General features: G+C 45.4%; 1 pseudogene; it reads right to left on the reverse strand.

The window, feature by feature from the left end:
• Positions 1-13,584: 13,584 nt before the first annotated feature.
• LOC120233270 lies at positions 13,585-13,731 on the reverse strand (annotated as a pseudogene).
• Between the last annotated feature and the right edge of the window lie 8,090 nt (positions 13,732-21,821).

Below are 21,821 nucleotides of genomic sequence, written 5' to 3' on the forward strand. Positions count from 1 at the left end.
CTGTGGTGGCCTGATGATTCCTCATCTTGATGGTGGCAGAGGGAACGCTACCAGGGTGGACCTGGAGATCCAGTCTAGAGCCCACGGCTCAGGCTTTCCAATTCTTGCAAGCACCAAATGTACTTGTTTCGAATCCTTTTCTACTGAGGTGGAAGGGTTTTGTTTCTTGCAACTACTAAACTCTGATAACCCTATCTGGTTCCGAAAGTGGTTATAGATAGCAGTAAGCCCTCAAAGATGGCGCTCTTAGATTAGTTATGATTATGTTGGATTTGAAGGAAATGAGGATAAACTTGCCATTGGAAAATAGTAGATGAAGATTACTTGTATCCGTGTTTCACTTGAAATGGAATGTCTTTCGGAAGACTTAGGCAGACCAAATGGCTGCCACTACAGACCATCATGTAAGAATTGAGGGCCTAGATGGTGATGGCTATGCTAAAGAAGTAAAGGAAAAAACAAAAACAGGACTCCAGAGCTTTAAATTTTCAGCTCAAGGCATGTATAGGAGAGCCCCAGAAGAATTTCATCTCTTGCAACTGCAAGGCTGATGTGCATGAAAATCAGGAGGAGATTCTGGGTCACAGGATTACAGTGTAAGTTAAATTCATAGCCTTACCATGTCTCTTATGTGAAAATTAGAGCATTGTTTGGGAGAGAGTAGGACCCTGAAATGAGAAATGGGGACATTTGAGTGGATTTAGGTAAATTCCATTTAGTGTCTCTTACCAGCGGAAACAGCCTTTCTTCCTCTCACCGATGTGGCTGGTCCTGCTTTACTTGGAGACCCTTGGGTAGTTGCCTTGAAAGGGAATGCCAATGCTCATGTCCAACCCACTACCCCGTATTGCCACCAGATCTGTAACTAGAGTTACATCCCAGTATGCTTCTGGAAGGCGAACACAAAGTCTGATCTGAGGGAAGGCTTACAGAAGAATTACAAGATTTGATTAATTTAAATCAGCAGAAAACTGGATTTTAAAGGTTTAAATTAGACCAGGAAGAAAAGAGCATAATTTTATTTTCATTTGGGTTGAATTTATTGATATGGGAATTCTAGAGATTCTGGATTCAACATATTGGCTTTAGCAGCTAAGAGTGGCTCTTAGCTGATTGGTTAAATGAAACCTGGACTGAACACGGTGAACACTCAAATTGAAAAGCAAAAAATAGCATAGCATTAAAAGATAAATCCAAAAACATGAAGATAGAAATGATGCAGATTGTCATCTGTGTGACTTACCCATTTAATTTTGTCCTCCAGAAGTGCTCAGAGGATATTCCTTTCACCAAGGAACTGGAAAGCACATAGATAAGGGGAACACCTTATCGTGAAAAGTGCGGTAGTTTATATCCTCCATAGGCTGGGAATGAAGCTGAGATGCTGCCATTGAAATGGAATCCCCAGTAGGGATGATGGGGTCCTGGAGTGAGGAGCCAAGGGGTAGTACCAAGGCAACAGAGCCAGAGTGATGAAATATAACCTTCCAAGGTCCTGTTTGGTTTATATAACCCAAAGCAAGACTCCAGATCTGGCCAAAAGAGACCTGTTTTGAGTCACCAAAATGGAAAGTTATAAACTCTCACTAAATTCTCAGACCCAAGGCCCTTGGGTGTGGAGTACCCAACAATATCACCGTCAATGTACTTGTAAATCTCTCAGTGTTCCCCAAGGGAATCTTAAGCCATTGATCTATGTTCCTGTGCTTAGGGGAATGGAGATACACAGGCCTTTAGGGAGTACTTAAAAACTAGCCCTATGCTAACAGTAATCCTAAGGGACCTAAAAGGCCTGTGGTTCACTAGTTAGAATAGAAGTTTATGGGATATTAGGGTTGAATTGTGTCCTCCAAAATTTATGTGCTGGAGCCCTAACCCCTAATACCTCAGAATATGACCTTATTTGGAAATAGGGCTATTGCAGATATAATTACATAAAATGAGGTCATTCTGGAGTAGGTAGGCCCCTAATCCAATCTGATTGGTGTCCTATGAAAAGGAAAAATTTGGACACAGAGATCCAAAACCGGAACGTCATGTGAAGATGAAGCCAGAGATCGAGATGATGCAGCAGAAGCAAAGGAATTGCAAAGACTGTCAGCAAACTACCAGAGACCAGGGGAGAGGCCTGGGAGAGGCTCTCCCTCAGCCCTCAGAGGAGCCAAGCCTGCCCACACCTTGATCTCAGACTTCCAGCCCAATAAAATTGTGTTGTTTAAGCCACCCAGTTTGTAGTACTTGTTATAGCATACCTAGCAAATTAATATATGGGGATCAAATAATTTTTTAATGTCTATTTTGAGAGAAAGGGAGGCAGAAAAAAAGGGAGAGAGAGAATTTCAAGCAGGCTCTTTGCTGACAACGCAGAGCCAGACATGGGGGTCGACCTCACAACCTGAGACCACGACCTGAACAGAAATCAAGAGTCAGACACTTAACTGACTGAGCCACCCAGGCACCCTGGGGATCAAGTAACTTAAAGTCCTGGGGTTGCTTCCCAGTTCCAGTAGACACAGGTATTATAGACATACTTGGCAACTGGCAGAATCTTCACATCGCCCCGTAGAGCTAAAGCTGTTGTGGTAAGAAGAGCAGGAGAAAGTCCCTGGAATTGTCACTCCCTACCAGAATCATAATTCAAAAGCAGTAGTACATCCCTGAGGGCATGACAGATACTGCCGCCACCGCCAAAGACGGAGAAGTCGAGGAGTGCTGGCTGATCTCTATCTTTCCCACATTTAAAATTATTTGCTTGCCCGGGACTTGACTTGCAGCTGTTATTTCAGATATAATCTCTTCATGAAGCAAGTCCGCACCCGCCGCAGCACCCGAAGACATGCAACTGTTGACCTGAAAGATGCTTGCTTCTCTTCTAGCCCTTTGAGCAGAAAACATCAAAAGTAGATTACTTTCCCCTGTCAGGGTCAACTGGCCCACATCTGGGTTGTATCACCCTGCCAGCTCTGTTGAGATCCAATCTGTAGGCATTTAAATCATCTCATTTCCCCAAACACCACTCTACATGTGATAAAATCATGGTTTGAGACCGAGTAGGAAGTAGCAGGTGTCTAAATGCCTTGGTAAAGCACATGTGTTCTAGAGGCTAGGAGATAATCCCTGTGGAGATTAAGGGCACTTCCACCTCCATGAAGTTTTTAGGAAACTAGAGCAGTAGCGTGGAACATGGTAGGATATCTACAGTGAAAGATAAGCTATTGCCTTGTACACCTGCCACCACGGAGAAATACCCTGAGAATTTGATCCCTTTTGATACCAGAGGTAATATATCCCATTTGGTTATGCCGTGCTGACCTGTTTACCAAGTAAATGGGGACCAACTTCAATGGGCCAAGAAAAAAACGAATGGTCACCAGTTGGTATAGGCTGCAGTGTAAGCAGTGTGGGTTTTATGTTTCAGTGAATCCACTGGTGTGCAAATTCCTTGGTAAATGACATGGTATACATATACACCAGCAGACTTCCATAAGAGAATCACAGTGCAAGGCCTTAAGATGTTGGAGTCCAGTTGTGCTAATTTGGGCAACGCCCATTCTTTTGAAAAGCTGCTATTAGCTTACTACTGAGCCCTGCTTCACGGTCTGGGAAGACAAGCTGCACATTTAATAGCAGATCCCTTCCGTCACAGAGAACACAGGGATTTTCCTCAATGGAAAATCAAGATATGGCTTGTTTCCATGAATGTCAAACCTAAAATATTCACAAAGAAACTTCAAATAAAATTTAAATTATTACAAAACCAAAGACATTCCCCCTTTGTACTCTCACAAACATAGTGGTTAAGAGGATAGACTCCAGAGGCAGAATGCCTGGATGGGAATCTCTAACTCTACCATAAGTAGCTTATGACCCTGGGCAAATCATTTAACCTCTCTGTCTCAATTTCTTGATTTGGGACTTGAGGATTACATGAATATATAGAATAGTGCCCAGGCTGTAGTAAGAGCTCTATGTATTGGCTAATGTTTCCACTTATCACCATCATCATCATCCATGAACTTACTGAATGCCTTACTCATCGTGTAGTTTTCTGCACACCACTTCTCATCAAGTGAGCTAAGTAAGCTAAGGCCAATGGCCTGAGACCCATGGCCTTAGACAACAGTCAGTGGCTTACTGAAGACTACTGGAAAACACCATCTTGTGGGGTTGAAGTCCTGTCGCTGAGGATGAGGATGAGGTATATGTTCTGAAACAGTGACCAATATATATAAGCCACTCACAAGTTTTGCTGCTTGTCCCTGTGACTTTGGTCTGTTAGCTTAGAAGTCTCAGTACCCAGAGGAGAAAGACTTCCACCAGATCACGCAACAATGAGTCCATTCAACAGAGAACTTTCTGACCAATTTGGGATCCTCATCCACTGAACCAACAGCCCAAAAGGGGGCGATTGTGCTAGGTAGATGGATCTTGATTATTGAGGGTGATAGGTTTGCTCGGGGGGGGGGGGGCAAAAAGGGGTATGTCTGGAACCTGAAGGACCCTCGAGGGCTAATTCCAGCCCTACCATATTCAAGAGGCAAAGTTCTAAAACAAATGTATGAATATAAATAACTAATTCATGAAAAGTTGAGGACTATCTTAGCATTTCATATTTTTCCTTGCTCTAGTATATATACATTTATAAATATCAATCCACTTCTTCTCTTCCTCCCACATTTCCCCCAGAATGATAAGGTGTGTTACTGTTGCTAACATGGTAGTCACGTAAGCCTTAGGTTGTTGAGGTAGAACTGTGACTGAACGAGGATGAACATCACCCAGGAAGAATACATAACTAATGAGACTTTGAATACACCATTTAGGGAGCATGTTTAGACCCCTAAAAGGTCAAATGGTAAATTAGAGTAGATATGGTGAATTGGCTGTCAGTATCCATTCCAGTCTCTTCTACTGTCAAGGCTGAAAAGTTGAACACTATTTTCCAGGGGCACCTGGGTGACACAGTCGAATAAGCAGCCAACTCTTGATTTTGGCTCAGGTCATGGTCTCAACACTCATGAGATCGAGCCCCACATTGGGCTCTGCCCTGACAGAGCAGAGCCTGCTTGAGATTCTCTCTCTCCCTCTCTCTCTGCCTCTTCTCAGCTTGCTCTCTCTCTCTCTAAATAAATAAATAAGCAGTAAAAAAAAAAAACCACTGCATTTCCCAGAATCCCTTGTAGTTAATATTCTGCTGCAAATTAGGGTCTATAAATTGCATCCATTTATATAAAAGTTAGGAGGAGAAAGGAAGGCCAAGGCTACCTTCTAGCTGTGTGGGTGTTGCTTTCTGTTTGTGGCAACCTTGGGTTACTCTTTAGCAGGATTCCAGTGGCCAACCACTAGCTTCATGAGGTTGGAATGTGGCGGTGGTAGCTGCAGAGGTGGCCATCTTAGATTGCAGCCACAATGGGTGTTTGTTTTGTTTTGTTTTGTTTTGTTTTGTTTTTTCTAGGAGAGAGAGAGAGAGAGCGCGTGAGCAGGGGAGGGTCAGAGAGAGAGGGAGTCACAGACTGAAACAGCCTCCAGGCTCTGAGCTGGCAGTCAGCACAGAGCCCGACGCGGGGCCCGAACCCACAAACCGCGAGATCATGACCTAAGCGAAAGCCGGACGCTTAACCGACTAAGCCACCCAGGCGCCCCTGGTTTGGTTTGGTTTTAATGAGAAAAAGAGAGAGCAAGTAGGGGAAGGGCAGGGAGAGAAGGAGAGAGAGAATCCCAAGCAGGCTCCACACTGTCAGTGCAGAGCCCAATGTGGGGTTTCAACCCATGAACCGCGAGATCATAACCTGAACAGGAACCACGATTCCAATACTCAACCAACTGAGCCACCCAAGAGCCCCTGCTATGTGCTTTTTAACCATCCTTTCACTGTTTCTAAACTGTACAACTCAACAAAAAATAAACTGCCCAACTCAGTAGATTTTAAATATACTCCTAACGTTGTCCAACTATCACCACTCTCTAATTCCAAAACATTTCCATCACCCTCAAAGGAACCTATCAGTAGTCAGTCCCAACGCCCTCATCACCCCAGCCCAGGCAACTGTTTATCTACTTCCTGTCTCTATGACTTTACCTGTTCTGGACATTCCACATAAATGGAATCATACCCTATATAGCCTTTTGTGTTTGGCTTCTTTCAGTTGACATAAGGTTTTCAAAGGCCCATCCAGGTTGTAGCATGTATTGATACTTCATTCCTTGTTAAGACTGAATATTCCATAGTATAGTGTATGGATATACCACACCTTGTTTCCCTACTAATCAACTGATAGACATTTAAGTTGTTTCTACTTTATGGCAGTTGCGAGCAACACTGCTGTGAATACTGGCGTACAAAAATCTGTTCAAGTCTCTGCTTTCAATTCTTTCGGATATATACCCAGAAGTGGAATTGCTGGGTCATATGGAAATTCTATGTTTCTTTTTTTTTTTTTTTTTTGAGAAACCATCCTATTTCCACAGACCCTACACCATTTTAAACACCAGTGATACACAACGGTTCCAATTTCTCCACATCCCTACCAATACTTGTTACTACCTGTTTTTTTTTTCATGATAGTCATCCTAGTGGGCATGAAGTAGTTTCTCATTGTCGTTATGATTTGCATTTCTCTAGTGTCTAATAATGGTGAGCATCTTTTCACTTACTACTTGGCGATTTGTATATCTTATCTGAATATATATCTTATTTGAAATACCTATTCAAATCCGTGGCTTATTTTTAAATTGGGTTATTTGTCTTTTGTATTGTTGAGCTGGAAGACTTCTTTATATAGTCTGTTTAAAATTCCCTTAACAGACATATGATTCACAAATTCTTTCTCCTGTTCTGTGGGTTGTCTTTTCACTGGGTACATTCTTCAATGCAAAATTTCTAGGGGCACCTGGTGGCTCAGCCGGTTGAGCGTCTGACTTCAGCTTAGGTCATGATTTCATGGTTTGCAGGTTCAAGCCCCGCATCAGGCTCACTGCTGTCAGCACAGAGACCATTTCAGATCCTCTGTCCCCCTCTCTTTCTGCCCCTCTTCCCCTCTCAAAAAGAAATAAACATTTTATTTTTATTTTTATTTTTTTAATATTTTTATTTATTGCTAGGAGAGAGAGGGAGAGACAGCGTGAGCAGGGGAGGGTCAGAGAGAGAGGGAGGCACAGAATCTGAAACAGGCTCCAGGCTCTGAGCTGGCAGTCAGCACAGAGCCCGACGCGGGGCTCGAACCCACAACCGCGAGATCATGACCTAAGCGAAAGTTGGACGCTTAACCGACTAACCCACCCAGGCGCCCCAGAAATAAGCATTTTAAATAAATAAATAAATTTTTTTTTTTAAAAAAGAATTCTACTAGTGGCCTCCTTACTTCATGATTATGCCAGAGTTAGCAGCCATTCTGGGGTCCTGTTCTAGGAGTCATTCCTGGAGGCTCATCCCAGAACTCACTTCTCCAGCCCTTCCAGCTGTTTCTCTTAACATTGGATTCCCTGTATTAAGTCCTTTTCTGCTTAAAATAATTAAAGGAGCTTTCGCTTCCTGCAAGTGATCCCTAACTGATCAGCACAACTTGAAACCTTCCAACAAGGGTATGACATGTCATTTTGCTAGAGCTGATGTGAAATCAAGCTATAATAATAATAAATTCCTGGAAAGCCCGAATTGGAAGCACCTTTGAAGATCAATGATCCAACCCCTTCATTTGTCAAATGAAGAAGGAAATTGAGACACAGTGAGGAAGATACACAATCCATGACGCTGAGGGCCCGCCGTTCCCTCCGCCTCCTCCCAAGGCCAGTGGACCTGAGCTGATCTTGCCTCATGGAATCACTGCGATCTAGGTCATGTAAATCCAATGAGGCCAGTCCTGCCGACCTTGCTGCAGCTGACTAGACACAGGATCTGGGCCAAAGCCAAATGCCACTGTGAACAACCTCGATGTGCTGGAGGCCAACCACCCGTGTGAGACGAGACTGTCTGGCCTGGGAGACAGAAGCGTTAGAAGCAGACCTGGAGCTCATCACCACATCGTTGTCCCTGTTCTCCAGGGACCTGCGTGCACTGCTGAGATGGCTTCCCCGCCCACCGTACTTCCTCACTGTCCTTTCCATAGCCCCCATTACCGTCAGTCTTCTGAGCATGGCTCTTCCTTGCACACCTGAAGAGGTTCATGAACCTACCCGAACATGGCCACTGGTTTTCTGGGGGATCATAGCCAGATCAAAAAAAGGCGGAGGGCGTGCCTGGGCCACTCAGTCAGTTAAACATCTGAGTCTGGATTTTGGCTCAGGTCATGATCTCATGGTTCATGAGGTCAAGCTCCGTGGCCAGCTCTGTGCTGACAGGTGGAGCCTGCTTATGATTCTGTCTGTCTGTCTCTCTCTACCTTTCCCTGCTCTTGCTCTCTCTCTCTCAGAATAAATAAACTTTAAAAATTAAAAAATCAAAGGCGGGGTGGGCCTGGGTGGCTCAGTCGGTTGAGTATCCGACTTCTGCTCAGGTCGTGATCTTGTGGTTTGTGAGTTCAAGCCCCGCATTGGGCTCGCTGCTGTCAGCGTGGAGCCTGCTTGGGATTCTGTCTCTCTCCCTCTCACTGTCCCTCCCAACTTGTGTTCTCTTTCTCAAAAATAAATAAAAAACAAGAAGAAGGAGGAGGAGGAAGATGAAGAGGCAGAAGCGAGCCATAGACCCAGATCTGGAATTCCAGACCTCACGCTCTTTCCATTCTGCCATGGCTGTGTCACATGCGATATGAGAGACAAAGGACTCCGTGAGCACAGGGACCAGAGGAGGCTGCTGGCGCTGTGAAGTTGAACTCTGAGGCCTGAGGGGTCATCAAAAGGGTCCCGCAAGGGCAGGACAGCTGCCGCATCTCTTAGCCTACACTGGAGATGCGGCTTAACTTTACTTCTGTGGATCTGCCTTTGTGAGTGGCGTGGGATATAGTTCTAGATCCAGATGCTGGGGCGCCTGGGTGGCTTAGTCGGTTAAGGGTCTGACTTTCGCTTAGGTCATGATCTCGTGGTTCGTCGGTTCGAGCCCCGCGTCGGGCTCTGTGCTGACTGCCAGCTCAGAGCCTGGAGCCTATTTCAGAATCTGTATCTCCCTCTCTCTGACCCTCCCCTGCTCACGCTGTCTCTCTCTCTCTCTCTCTCTCCTAGAAATAAATAAAAATATTAAAAAAAAAAAAAAGAAAGAAAATCTTCTAGATCCAGATGCTGCTTTGTCATTCCTTGGACACCTGCCTTGGAGGAAATGCATCCATCGCTCACTATATGTGGACAAGGGCTCTGCTCAGACTCTGTGCTTGGACAGACACGGAGACAGACATAGGCCACGGAGACGGAAAACCACCAACGACAAAATGGCACTTGAGACAACAGACGTGAATGACAGGAGAGTTGGCTTCCTCTTCTCGTAAACCATTCTCCGACGCGTGCAGAGAAAAGAGCAGTCAGAAAGGGGGCAAGGGGAACCAGGAATGAGGAAAACAGTGGAAGCCAACAGGGTGAGAATTTCAGGAAGGAAAGCGCGGTCAGCGGACATGTGAGGTCAAGCTGGCCAAGAACTGAGTTTGTCACATGGGAAGTGACTGCTGACTTGAGAGAGAGCAATCTCAGAAGACAGCAGAAGTAGAAAACCAAGTTCATTTAGTTGAGGTGTGAGTGGATGGTGAGGAGGTAGAGATGGTGGCTGGTTCTCTCTCAAGAAGGGGAGATTTGTTTTTGTGGCAGGAGAGACTCATGCATGTCTGGACCCTCGGGGGGAAGTACGAGGAGAGAGAAAGTGAGTTAATGGTGCTCTAGAAGCCAGAGGGATGAAATCAAGGGCAGGCAGAGGGGTTGGCTGCAGACCCAAGAAAGGGCCCCTCCCCTCGCAGCTTGGAGGGACGTGAAGACTGCCGGCCGAGAGACTTAGTGTCCTTCCCCAAGGGGCTAATCTTCACTATGAGAGGACGCACAATGCCTCTGACATAACAGATGGTTGATAAATACCAATCCTTCCTCCCCTCCCTGGCTGTGTCGTTCCAGTCCTCTGAAGTCACATGTGATGTCACTCAGGGTGATATGTCACAAAGCTAAGGAATACAGCTAGAGCTGGAGAAATTCAAGGTAATTCCAAACTTTTCTGGAATTTCAGAGGAATGGAGGCTCTGCTTTCTTCTTAGAGGTTCCTAAGCGGGGAAGATGTAAGTAAGCATTGGATCTTCCACTATGTGGACAGACTACCTGACACTGAAACCACACGGAAGAAGGCAGAGCTGAGAAACAGAGACGGGGACACCGTTGGAAGACACCAGATGACGTCATTTTAAGGCCAGCATCTAACCATGCCTGAAGTCCCTGAAATTTCCCATACCATAATCCAACAAATTCTTCCCCCCCATCCAAAGCCCATGTCTGTTAAGATTCTGTCACCTGTAACAGAAGAGTTTCTAATACAGGAAGTGGGGCATTGCTGGTAATGACCCCTAACACATGGAAGTGGCAGACTGACGTGGGTAGAGAAAGTGAGGATGTCCCCATCCCAGGGTGGGAGGTTGGCATGCCTTGACATGCAGGTACACGGCCAGGGGCTCCTGAAGCTCAGACCATGTACCCCACACAGGTGAGAGCCCAGGGATTTGGTAGAAATATGTCAGAAGGTTGTATGTTTTGGGTGTTTTCCCAAGCCTTTAGTTTGGAGTCAAAGACACAAATTTTGCAACAGAATAATGAATAACAAAAGGTAATGTCTCTCTTTTTTTTAATTTTAAGTTTATTTATTTACTATGAGTGAGAGAGAGCATGTGTGGGCGGGGAAGGGAGAGAGAGAGAGTGAAAGAGAGAGAGGGGGAGAGAGAGAGAGAGAGAGAGAGAGAGAGAGAATCCCAAGCAGGTTCCGCATCACCAGGTGCAGAGCCCGATGCGGGGCTCCAACTCACAAACCCACAAGACCATAACCTGAACGGAAGTTGGATGACCAACCGATTGAGCCAACCAGGTGCCCCTAAAAGCTAATATTTCTGAAGCACCCACCCTGTGCCGGGCTCTAAGAGCTTTACTCATACTAGTTCACTGAATCTTCACAATAACACAAAGAAGTAGGTACGTTGTAATTCCCCATTTTACATTTGAAGAACTGAGGCGCAGCACCATTCGCCCAACTTCACAAAGCTAGACAGGGCTGGAGCTGTCGCTCGAATCCCGGCAGCCTGGCCCCTGCTCCTGTGTGCCTTCAGCTTTGCCAAGAGAGACTGCCTGGAGCCAGCAATCCAAGCCTACACAGTCTGATGGTCACGTGGATTGAAAAAGCTCATCTCTTTATATCAAAGTTAAACTGAGTGGAAACAGGGGCGCCTGGGTGGCTCAGTCAGTTAAGCGTCTAACTAGCTCAGGTCATGATCTCACAGTTCATGAGTTTGAGCCCTGCATCAGGCTCTGTGCTGAGAGCTCAGATTCTGTGAGCTGCTTTTGGATTCTGTGTGTGTGTGTGTGTCTCCTCTCTTTCTGCCCCTCCCCCATTCATGCTCTGTCTCGCTATTTCTCAAAATAAATAAACATTAAAAAAAAATTGAGTGGAAACAAAGGTAGGAAGGCAGGAAACACAGCCCCACCCAAGCCCTTCCTGCCTGTTCCCACTAACAGGAGGGTTATAGCGTATGTAAATTTAGAGCCTTCCACTGGGATAGAGCCTAGTGGTCAGAATTGCTCCAAGGCAGAGGTGAGGCTGGAGGCCCGAGGCTGAGCACTGGCTGGTCCCGTTGCTGAAAGACTCCCCCGCTCTAGATTCAGAGGCCATAACTCACGATTATTCTGACTTGGTTATTAACCCATAGAGTTATCCAAATATGAAGAGCCAGAAACCTTCCGCATCTTTTAAGGGAGTGGTTTTGCCAGAAAAGCCCAAATCCGGGCACAAGGAAGCCTACAATTGATCAACTTCTAGGGCATCATCTTGGTTCCAAACACTACTAAAAGGACATCTTCAAAATCTGGAGACGTGGCCTCAAAGTTACAATGAATAGGGGAGACCCCCCCCCCCGCCCCGCGCCAACATGGCAGACGGGACAGGCCAGCTTCACTCCACCGAGGCAGAGAATCCTTGCTGTTCTCCACCTCCAGGATGCCCTACACGGCCATACACACTGCAGACCACTGGGTGCTGTTTTGTCTCGTCTCCTTTTCCAAATAGGGTTGTTTATAATTGTCTTGTGTTCCCTCCACCTGTGAGCCAAGGTGTTCTGCATGGGGCGAATCAGCTCCAGCGTTTACCTATAGTAGTGTCTCCTAAGCTTTCTGGTCTCCAAATCCTTCCACGCTCTGAAAAATTGAAGACCTGAAAAGGGTTTTTGTTCATATGGGTTACGTTATTGATATTTGCCATACTCGAAGTAAAGTTAAGAGTTGAAAAAATAAGGGCGCCTTGGGGGGCTCAATCGGTTAAGCGTCCGACTTCAGCTCAGGTTATGATCTCACTGTTCGTGGGTTCGAGCCCCCCATCAGGCTCTGTGCTGACAGCTTGGAACCTGGAGCCTGCTTCAGACTCTGTCTCCCTCTCTCTCTGACCCTCCCCTGCTCACGCTGTTTCTCTCTCTCTCTCTCTCTTAGAAATAAATTTTTAAAAAACATTAAAAAAAGAGCTTAAAAAATAAGGGCACCTGAGGGGCTCAATCGGTTAAGCGTCTGACCTCAGCTCAGGTCATGATCTCACCAGTCTGTGGATTTGAGCCCTGCATCAGGCTCTGTGCTGACAGCTCAGAACCTGGAGTCTGCTTCACATTCTGGGTCTCTCTCTCTCTCTCTCTCTGCCCTCCCCTGCTCATGCGCTCTCTCAAAAATAAACATTAAAAATTTTTTAATTAAAATGATAAACCTACTTAAGTTAACATAAATAACATCCTTTTCAATGAAAAATAACTACATTTTCCAAATCAAAAAAAATCAGTGGGAAGAATGACATTGTGTGACAGCTTTGCGTGTCTCTTTAAATGTCTGGCATAATAAAAGGTGGCTAGATCCCTGTAACTGCTTCCTTGCTCCTTTATTCAATCTGTTGAGATTTGTTGTTTTAGTTGCAGTATATGAACAAAATTCAGCCCCACACAAATTTTAAATAGGAAAAGGAAGATTTTTTTTTAATGTTTATTTTTTTGAGAGAGAGACAGAGACAGACCGAGCATGAGTAGGGGAGGGGCAGAGAGAGGGAGACAGAGTCTGACACAGGCTCCAGGATCTGAGCTGTCAGCACAGAGCCTGACTTGGGGCTTGAACTCGTGAACCGTAAGATCATGACCTGAGCCAAAGTCGGACGCTTAACCAACTGAGCCACCCAGGTGCCCAAGGAGGATTATTTTAAAAACTTTCCCAGGTAACTGTGGATATTCCTTTTTTTTTTTTTAATTATTATTTTTTGAGAGAGAGAAACAGAGCGTGAGTGGGGGAGGTGCAGAGAGAGAGGGAGACAGAATCTGAAGCAGGTTCTAGGCTCTGAGCTGTCAGCACAGAGCCTGACGCTGGGCTCGAACCCGTGAACATGAGATCATGACCCGAGCTGAAGTCTGATGCCTAACCTACTGAGCCACCCGGGTGCCCCTCTTTTTTTTTTTTTAAGAGAAGAAAGTGAGCACAGTCCCCCACTGCCATAAATTGTGCAACTAAGTCTCCCACATCTGGGGAGATCAAAGCGGTCAGCAATGGATGGGCCTTGCCTGAAAAAGCACCTTTATAATCATGGTTTCCCCCTGCCTGGTTAAGTGTGTGGATATTCCTCTTTGATACTATATCAACCCTTAACAAATGAAACCTTGCAAAATTTAGTTTCAGTGTGGAATCTGAAACCAATTTTTCATTAAGTTAAAATACATTGGTCTATCGTGCGCTTTGAATGCATCTTTTATCCATGACTGATTTTGTAACACTTGGAAAATAGGGTTCACTGAGCTATAGAGATCTTCTGAATGTCTACACATGTTACTATACAATATAAAAGAAATTATATTCATTAGTGTCACCACGGATCTCATTGGAAGTCTTTAAGTAGGGGCGCCTGGATGGTTCAGTTGGTTAAGGGTCCAACTTCAGCTCAAGTCATGATCTCATGGCTTGTGAGTTCGAGCCTCGTGTGGGTCTCTGTGCTGACAGCTCAGACCCTCCTGCTTTGGATCCTGTGTCTCCCTCTCTCTCTGCCCCTCCCCTGCTCCCTCCTTGTCTCTCAAAAATAAATAAACATAGGGGCGCCTGGGTGGCTCAGTCAGTTGAGTGTCCAACTTCGGCTCAGGTCATGATCTCACGGTTCGTGGGTTTGAGCCCTGTGTCGGGCTCTGTGTTGACAGCTAGCTCGGAGCCTGGAGCCTGCTTCAGATTCTGTATCTCCCTCTCTCTCTCTGACCCTCCCCTGCTCACGCTCTCTCTCAGAAAAAAAAAAAAATTAAAAAATAAATAAACATTAAAAATTTTTTAAAGAAAGAAACTCCTTAAGTATTGGGAAGCTACTAAACTCACAGTGGTGGATACAAACATTCCAAAAGGCTAATTTTCACTTAAAAACTGAAATTTTATTATTAATAGCAAATATTGTCAATTTCCCCCTTGAATCAATAGGCTTACTTCTTTCCTTAGAGAAAACGTCTGCAAAAAATTTTTTAAAAACCTATATTTGCATAACCACGGTCTGTCTTTCAGTCCTTCTTTCAGGTAAAAGTGGTGTTCAGCTTGCACCTCAAACAACTCCACCACTGCTTTCCTCAGATAGCCATGGTACTTAGGCATATAGCAGCATTCTCCCCACCCTGTCAACATATTTCATTTATTTTAAATTTTTTAATGTTTTTATTCATTTCTGAGAGAGAAAGAGAAATAGAGAGAGAGAGACAGCGTGAGCAGGGGAGGGTCAGAGAGAGAGGGAGACACAGAATCTGAAACAGGCTCCAGGCTCTGAGCTAGCTGTCAGCACAGAGCCTGACACGGGGCTCGAACCCACGAACTGTGAGATCATGACCTGAGTCAAAGTCGGACGCTTAACCGACTGAGCCACCCAGGCGCCCCTGTTGTTGTTTTTTTTAAATTTTCCTGTCAACATATTTCAAAGTATAATCAAGGGTAGAGATTTAATAAAGTTAATAATTTGTACTGTTTCATCAAGTCATTCTTTGAAGTTTTTCTTTAAGTTTATCCACTTATTTTGAGAGACAGAGACAGAGGGCACAAACAAGGAGGAGGGGCAGAGAGAGGAGAGAGGAGCCCAAACAGGCTCTGTACTGTCAGCACGAAGCCCAACGTGGGGCTCGAACTCACAAACCACCAGATGGTGACCTGAGCCAAAATCAAGACTCAGCAGCTTAGCCAACAGAGCCACCCAGGTGCCCCTCCTCAAGCCATTCTTGAATGAAACTGCTGTATGTATTTCCTTTGCTGAGGATGCGCAGCAGTAAGGAATATAACCATATCTAACGCAGCCTGGAGTCGCTTTTTGCCATGGGGCCAGCTGTTGTAACCGCCATTGCTTTCCCACCACCAAAAAGGCAAAAGAACATCTCAGTATTTATTACGAGAATAGTTTTGACTTCGCAGAGCCTCTGAAAGGTTGTGGGGGATGCTCAGGGGTCTGTAGACCACACTTTGACAAACGCTGATTTGATGCTTTATTTATCCGTTAACAAATATGCACCACGCACCAACCGCATCCGCCTGATACCGCTCTAGGCGCAGGGCATTGAGTGATGAGCTACGTGCAAAATACTTAAGGCCTCTGCTCTCACAGGGCCAACATTCTGTAGAAATAACTGAAAATTAATAAACAAGATTATTTCGCCTAGAGAAAAATGCCTCGAAGATAAAACTCTGTACACCCTACACCTTCTACAGTGATGTATGTCAATTATTTCTTTTTTTAAAATTCTTAACCTTTATTTATTATTGACAGACAGTGAAAGACAGCGCATGAGCAGGGGAGGGGCAGAGGGAGAGGGAGACACAGAATGTGAAGCAGGCTCCAGGCTCTGAGCTGTCAGCACAGAGCCCGAGGTGGGACTCAAACTCACAAACAGCGAGATCATGGCCTGAGTTGGGCTCTGTGTTGACAGCTCAGAGCCGGGAGCCTACTTTGGATTCTATCTCCATCTCTCTCTCTCTCTCTTTCTCTCTCTGTCCCTCCCCAGGTTGTGCTCTGTTTCTCTGTCTCAAAAATAAATAAATGTTAAAAAAATTTTTTTAAACCTACGTTAGTGCATTGAAAGAAAGGAAGGAAGAGCAGTGTGGCTGACGGGTAGAAATCCAGGGGAGAGAGATAGGATGTGATGCCGGAGAGGTAGAGGCGAGCCAGGGCGTGCTGGGCATTGCAGGCCACAGTGAAGCCCTACGTAGGCCATTAAAGGGAGTGTTTATATGACCTGAATTGTGTTTTTGAAAGTAAATGGTTGCTGTGTAGAAAGTGGGTTATAGGGTGGCTCAGTTGGTTAAGCGTCCGACTTCGGCTCAGGTCGGATCTCATGGTTTGTGGGTTCAAGCCCTGTGTCAGGCTCTGTGCTGACTGCCAGCTCAGAGCCTGGAGCCTGTCTTCAGATTCTGTATCTCCCTCTCTCTCTGACCCTCCCCTGCTCACACTCTGTCTCTCTCTCTCTCTCTCAAAATTAAATAAACATTAAAAAAATTTTTTAAAAAGAAAGTGGGTTGTAGGGGTGGAAGTAGAGAGGCCAGTTAGGAGACTGCTGGATGAAGGGAGTGACAGTGGATATGGAGAGAAGGTTTTTGACATAATATGTATTTTGGAGACAGAGCGACAGGACTTGCAGATGGATAGAATGTGGAAAATGAGTAAACGGGAGGGATCAGGAAAGGCTTTTGTGCTTTGGACTTGTAGGTGATGACGGTGCTGTTTACTGTGATGGGAGAGACTAGGGGAAGAATAGATTGAGGGGAGAGAAACCAAGAACTCTTCCTGAGTCTATTAAGCTTAGATGGTCGTTAGGTACTCAAGTAGCAGTGACAAGCAGGTAGCTGGGCACACAAGTTTGGCACTTAGTGAGAGGTCAGAGCTGGAGACACACACAGGGGCCATTGGCATATTGATAATATAAAAGCCAAGTGGCTGGCTGAGATCACTGAAAAAGAGGGTGCAGACAGAGAGAAGAGGTCTTTGCTCAAATTTCAGGCATACCGTCATGAAGGGCCAGTCGGGAGATGGACGTCCCCAGGAGGTGAAGAATCGTTGAGGCTACAGATAGAAGCTTTTGCCAAATGATGAGATTTGAGGAAGCAGGAAGGGAGGCAGAGAAATGAGTCTGGGGGCAGTGTGTGTGTGTGTGTGTGTGTGCGCGCGCGCGTGTGTGTGCATGTGTGTATGCATGTGCGTGTGTGTGTGTGTGTTGTATTAAGATGGAGATACACATATGTAGAGATATGTTTAGAACATATCTTATCTTAGAAAGACCCAAGACAGGGCGGCTGGGTGATTCAGTCGGTTGAGTGCCTGACTCTTGATTTCAGCTCAGGTCATGGTCCCAGAGTCATGAGATCGAGCCCTGTATCAGACACTCCTCGATGAGCATGGAGCCTGATTGGGATCCTCTCTCTCCCTCTGCCCCTCTCCCCACTCACTCTCTCCCTCTCTCTCTAAGAAAACAAAAAAGAACGCAAGAGAACATACTTCATTTTTGGTAACAGGGAAGACTGCAGAGAGCATGGATTCCTGTTTTGGATGTGGTGATACAGTTATGAATTAAGTTGCTCTGAACATTCATGTACAAATTTTTGTGTGAAGATGTATCTTCAGTTCTTTTGGGTACATACCTAGGAATAGAAAGCCCGGTCGTATGGTAACTCTGTGTTTAACTTTTTGAGGAACTGCTGAACTTTTCCAAAGTGGCTGCACCATTTTGCATTCCCACCAGTGGTGCATGAGAGTTCCAATTCTCCACATTCTTAATGCTTGTTATGCCTATCTTTTTGGCTATAGCCTGCTACTCTAGTGAGGATGAGGTAGTATCTCCTGGTTTTTATTTGCATACCCTTACTGACTGATGAGTTTGGACATCTTTGCTGATTTTATTTGCATCCCCCTACTGACTGATGACTTTGGGCATCTTTGCTGATTTTGTTTGCATCCCCCTACTGACTGATGACTTTGGTTCATTGGCCATCTGTGTATGTTCTTTAGAGAAATATCACTCAAATCTCTCACCTTTTTTGTTTGCCTAATTTTACTGTTGAGTTGTAATAGTTCTTTATGTATTCTGGATACTAGACCCTTATCAGATATATACTTCACAAATATTTTCCCCAAGTCAATGGTTTATTTAGTTATTTATTTAATTTAAGCTCTACACCAAGCATGGGGCTTGAACTCCCAACCCCGAGATCAAGAGTCATGTGCTCTACTGACTGAGCCAGCTCTTTCTTCTTCTTTTAAGTGTATTTACTTATTTTGAGAGAAAGAGCATGTGAGCTGGGGAGGGGCAGAGAGAGAGGGAGAAAGAGAATCTCGGCAGGCTCCTTGATGTCAGCATGAAGCCCCACTCTGGGCTCAGTTTCACAAACCATGAGGTCCTGACCTGAGCCAAAATCAAGAATTGGACACCTAACCAACCGAGCCACTCGGGCACCCTATCTTTCCTCTCTAAATCACCTTGGTACCCTTGTCAAAAATCAGTTGACCACATATGTGTTTTTAGTTCTAGTTTATTTCTGGTTTCTTCATATGCTTTTACTCTCAAATCTATTCCATTGAGGTATGGATACCTTATGCCCAGTACCACGTTGTCTTGATTACCGTACCTTTAGGGTAAATTTTGAAATCCTCCAACCTGTTTCTTTTTCAAGATTGTTTTGGCTATTTTGGATCTTTTGCATTTCCATATGAATTTTAGGATCAGCTTGTCAATTTCTGCAAAACAAAGGTGAGGGAAGCTTGGATTTTGATAGGGGTTGCAATAAATCTGTAGATCAACTGGGGAGAATTGCCATCCTAACTTAATATTAAGTCTTACACTCCATGAACCCAGGATGGCTTTCCATTTATGTATGTCTTTTTTTTTTTTTTAATGTTTATTTATTTTGTAGGAAGAAAGAGCATGAGCACGGGAAGCGCAGAGACGGGGCAGGGGGTTGGGGGGACAGAGGATCCGAAGTGGGCTCCACAGTGACAGCACAGAGCCTGATGTGGTGTCTGAACTCACAAACTGAGATCATGACCTGAGTCAAAGTTGGATACTCAACCAACTGAGCCACCCAGGCACCCCCCCCATTTATTTATGTCTTTTATGTTTTCTTTTATGTTGCTGATTTTAAGCAGAAGAGTGACATAATCTGATTTATACCTTAGGAAGAGTACCCAGTGGTGTGTGAAAAAACAACCAGGGAATAAGAGATGTTACATGAACAAGGGCATTAGTTGCAGAGACAAAAAGGAAAGCACTTGTTACAGAATCATTTAGGATGTAACTTGGCAGGACTTGATGACTCACTCTGTGTAGAAAGAGAGGGAAGTGGTGCACCTGAGTGGCTCAGTCAGTTAAGCCTCTGATCTCAGCTCAGGTCATGATCTCATGGTTCATGGATTCAAGGCCCACATCAGGCTCTCTGCTGTCAGCACAGAGCCCTCTTTGGATCCTCTGTCCCCTCTCTCTACCCACCCCCACCCCCCCACTCACTCTCAAAAATAATAAATATTCTTAAAAAGAAAAGAGAGAGAAGAGGGGAAGAGGGAAAAAATGACTCCCAGGTTTTTGACTTGGGTACATTGTCATATTATCACCAACTGAGACAGAAAATATACAAGGAGCAGTTTGGGAGAAAAGAAGAAATGATCAGCTGGTACTTGTCAAGCTTGAGATGACTGATGGGAAGGTCAAGAGACTGGCTATTTCAGTCTAATGCTCAAGGAAGTTAGTCTGGGGACGGTGATTTGAAAATTGTCATATAAAAGGAGAGCCACGGGACAACATGAACCAACCACTGGGAACAATAAAGGGAGCAGAAAGGATACAAAGGATCACCAATGTCTAAGGGTAGAGCAGATCACAAAAAGTCCATACAGGACCATTTGTGGCAGCATGGATGGCGCTAGAGAGAACAGTGCTAACGAAATAAGCCAGTCAGAGATAGACAAATACCATACGATGTCACTCAAGGAAAAACAGAACAAGGCAACAAAGAGAAAAAGAGAGAGAGACAAACCAAAACACAGACTCTTTTTTTTTTTTTAATTTTTTTTTAATTTATTATTTCTAGGAGAGAGAGAGACAGCGTGAGCAGGGGAGGGTCAGAGAGAGAGGGAGTCACAGACTGAAACAGGCTCCAGGCTCCGAGCTGGCAGTCAGCACAGAGCCCGATGCGGGGCTCGAACCCACGAACGTGAGATCATGACCTAAGCGAAAGTCGGACGCTTAACCAACTAAGCCACCCAGGTGCCCCCAAAACACAGACTCTTAACTGTAGAGAACAGTCTGGGGGCTGCCAGGGGGGAGGTGAGTGGCGGGGATGAGTCAAATAGGTGAAGGGATTAAGAGTATGCGTATCTTGATGAGCACTGAGTAATGTATAGAATTGTTGAATCATTATATTGTACATCTGAAACGAATATAACACTGCACGTTAACTATACTGGAATTAAAATAAGACAAAGAAACAAAAAAGTGCACAAAGGAGCCTGAGAAGGAACAACCAGGAACGAGTGTGCTCTATGAGTGAAGGGGGGATGAATAACCAGCTGCGAACTGAAATGCTTCCATTGGATTGGGCCGCGTTGGAAGTCCCTGGTGACCCAGACAGGGGTGACCCGGTGACCCAGCAGAGGGCTGAAGCACATGGCTGCGAATGAGGAGGAAGTGGTAGTTGAGAAGATGGAGACAGCACAGAAGGACAATTCGCTCCAGAAGCTTGGAGGGGAAGGGAAAATGAGTGAAAAAGGAGTAGCTAGAAATGTAAAGGGAGTCAAGGGGAGGCGGTGTCATATCTCAGGATGGGAAGATGTCATCTCAGGATGGGAGGAGACTTGGTGGGGGGGGAATAGCCTAAAGGGGCAGGATGAGGGATGGAGTGGGGTCCGTGTGGAGCTGGAGAGCACCTGGGAGGAGAAAGGAGGTGAGTGGGTTTGGAATAGTGCGCACCAATCACATATCTCAAATCTCCCTCTCCTCCTCAAGTTCAAGTCCTCCACTTCGCACTCCTCACCTGGACCCCTGTGCTGGCCTTCGGACGCTCAGCCTTGGGGTGTAGGCTTGCTGGGCGAACGGCCAGGAGAGGCTGACTGAACAGAAGGAAATAGGATGAGCTGGTGGCCTCTGTGAAGTCAGGGGATGAGGCTCTAGGAGTGGGAAGGCAGACGTGCTGCAAGAGGGGCTTTGTGGGACCCTTGAGGCTGGGGGTCCAGAGGGGACCATTCAAGGCATGGCCCCAGAGAGGATGGCAGGGTCATGATGAAGGTCACCAAGGAGGTCAAGGAAGGGTATTGGAGGGCCATCTGCATGGATCAGCAGGACATTAGGACAGATTGCCTGACAAATTCTGAAGTCCTTGATGGATGGAAGGGGGTGACAGGGAGGGAAACAGATGAGCGTGATGAGAAGAGATGGTAAAGTAGAGACAGAGGGCAGGAGTCTCAGAGAGGGAGAAAATGTACACAGGAAAAGACCCTCCAAAGTGTGCATGGGGCTTGTCCATGAGGGCAGGGAGAATTATGGGTAGCTCTGATTTCTTCTTTATACTTTCCTGTTATTTCCTCCAAGTTTCCTACAATGAAAAATTGTTAAATTTTTAATGTTTATTATTTTTGAGAGAGAGAGAGAGAGAGAGAGAGTGCAAGTGGGGGAGGGAGAGACAGAGTGGGAGACACAGAATCTGAAGCAGGCTCC

The sequence above is a fragment of the Hyaena hyaena genome, unplaced genomic scaffold (assembly GCF_003009895.1).
Source record: "Hyaena hyaena isolate Hyena2069 unplaced genomic scaffold, ASM300989v1 scaffold_3, whole genome shotgun sequence".
In the NCBI taxonomy this organism is placed as follows: domain Eukaryota; kingdom Metazoa; phylum Chordata; class Mammalia; order Carnivora; family Hyaenidae; genus Hyaena; species Hyaena hyaena.